Genomic DNA, 2,607 nt, shown 5'->3' on the forward strand with positions numbered 1-2,607 from the left:
CCTAGTGGAGGATGCTCTTTTTCTGGTTGGATTATCAAAATAAGTGGTCCTCCAACTTGTCAATCATTCTGGGGATATGTTTATGTAAATAGCTTTATTTGACTGTATATATCTGTTTTAAGAAAGGGGCAAATGTTATATTTTATGCCACCCTGCGCCACAGAGCTTACAGCCACTCACATGGGGCGTCACTGTGTTGTCTCAACAACAATCGCATTCTTATTCCATTAGAAGGAAGAAGCAGCTCCATTCTTGTTTATACCCCCCACCTTTAATAAAGGCACCTTCCACAGCTGCAAGTGGGACTTAATTGCTTGTGAGATTTGATTGTTAGAGGTTAGCACAGGCGTAACTTTCTGAAGGACTAGTGGGGATCTAGTCTGGCATCTCGGTCTAACATAATCGGATCTGTTGCTTTAATAATCTGATTTGCAGTCGCATTTCAGTGCTTAGAGAGTAGCTACATGGAGGAGGAGCAGCACTCAGTGAATATTAACCAGCAGCTACTTTGATGTTTAAGTAAAAGTTAGGAGACGGGTTGTTTAAAATAATAAGAGATCATACCACTGAAAAATCTTTTCATAAGACATGCACAGTTCTTTCAGCTAAAATGGCAACAGAGGTGCATCTTTCTTCTTTTTTTGTTTTTGTTTATGAACTTTATTTAAACAAAGTAAGTACAAACAAGTAAAGCAATAGCAACAGTACAATTCTGTTGAAGACATAGAGATAGATTTCAAAATGGAAATACAAAGTAACATTGATAAGGAAAAAAAAAGAATAAGTGAATGACAATGAAACAATAATTAACATGGCAACAAGGGGATTGCTATGTTAGGATTGATGTACATCAGTGGGCAATGCTATTAGTATTTCAGTCAGGTATTTGTATGATTTGATACATTTAAGAGATTTCGAATATTGCATCCTTCTTTTTACCCGATTATAAGGACAGGTCTGGTGTATCCAGCGTAGCCTTGGATATCCCATGATTCATTGCAACTTTAAGCAAGCGTGCTTCTCCATGCTTAGAGGAAAACAGTACTTGCCGCCAAACAGTGGTGAATATTGGAAGTGCAGTTTGATATAAAAAATATTATGTAAATGGTTCTGTCTGAAATAAATGAAAATTGTTTTTAGAATGGTTATTTAGGAAGATATGTGGTGTATAAGTTCTGGTTTATTGAAAAATTATTATCTGTCACTGTGTAAATGGGTCTGGCTCTCATCTAAGGGCAGATTCTAATATATTCACAGGGTGGGTACTATAAATCTGATACGGTACGGCTGTTTTGGCTCCTCAAATATGTTATTAAGACCCCGAACAGCAGTGTGAAGGGATGGACAGTTATTGTCACTGGAATGATTTAAATAATAAAATGCCTAATTCTCATCCCAGAAATAAATTATATTAAAAACATTGATCAAGTTCATTGATTTAGTTCAAGATTGCCTCAGTAATATTCCAGTTCCTAAACTAAAAATACATTTATTGAAGGAATCAATGTAATAGACAAAAAATGCAAAAACATATTTTTGAGAAAAGTGTCAACAAATATCTTCCTAATCCAATTAAAATACTTTTCCTATTAGAGAATCCTCCAAAAATGATATCCGTGCATTGAGAATCAAATATCTTAAATTTGTTATTCCACCTAAATATAAAAGATTAATTTCAACATTCTAAATGACAATTATCCTTCCAACCAATGCAAATACTTCAAATTTAAATTCACCATAGACAAATGTCCTCCATGTGAGCAAGAAGAGGAATGAACTGAACAATTTTTGTTGTTGTTGTAAAACCCAACATTTTTGTCCTCAGTTCATAACTGGCCACTCTCTAAATCCTTAAACATTAATTTTCTCAAGGAAAGATAAAGACATTTAAAAATGAAATAAATATACTTTAAAGAAAATGTATTCCACCAATGCTAAAAGATTGTATGCTTTCTGTCCAAATGTCATTCTTAATTACCCCTTACATCTTATGTTCTTTATCTTTTTCAGTATAGTGATTGTTCCTTGTCAATGTTTAGCTTCCCTTCTCTTCTCTTTTTATAATTTTTTATTGCTATTTTGCACAGTGTGGTTAACTAAATATTTTTGTTGTTGAATATAAGAGATTTTGTGGATATATCTTTTATACTGATATAAAAAACATATTTCAGCGCAGATACGGGGAATGTGGGATTTAGGGGTCAGAGTCAACAAAAAAATAAAAAAAAACATGTTAGAACCAATCAGATAACTACACTTGTAATCTGGGTGGAACCAACACCCGCTGAAGGTTAAAGCTAATTGGCTGCAGCGTCTCTGCCCTTACATGTGATCAGAGCTCAAACCTGTTTCTGTTTTCAGGAAATGAAACTCACACAGTTGCTGTGACTGAGAGGAGAAATGGAGCAGAATCAGCTGGACCAAGAAACCTTCTCCTGTTCAATCTGTCTGGATTTACTAAAGGATCCAGTGGCTATTCCCTGTGGACACAGCTACTGTATGAACTGCATTAATGCACACTGGGATGAAGAGGATCAGAAAGGAAACCACAGCTGCCCTCAGTGCAGAGAGATCTTCACACAGAGGCCTAATTTGAAAAGGAACACC

The 2,607-nt window shown here is 35.2% G+C and overlaps 1 protein-coding gene across 1 annotated transcript in view; it reads left to right on the forward strand.

Moving 5' to 3' along the window:
• LOC107087001 (E3 ubiquitin/ISG15 ligase TRIM25-like) overlaps positions 1-2,607 on the forward strand; it is a 25,389-nt gene that overhangs the window by 21,337 nt on the left and 1,445 nt on the right. The gene's annotated exons all lie outside the window — the stretch shown is intronic.

The sequence above is a fragment of the Cyprinodon variegatus genome, unplaced genomic scaffold (assembly GCF_000732505.1).
Source record: "Cyprinodon variegatus isolate N-32 unplaced genomic scaffold, C_variegatus-1.0 Scaffold170, whole genome shotgun sequence".
Lineage (NCBI taxonomy): Eukaryota > Metazoa > Chordata > Actinopteri > Cyprinodontiformes > Cyprinodontidae > Cyprinodon > Cyprinodon variegatus.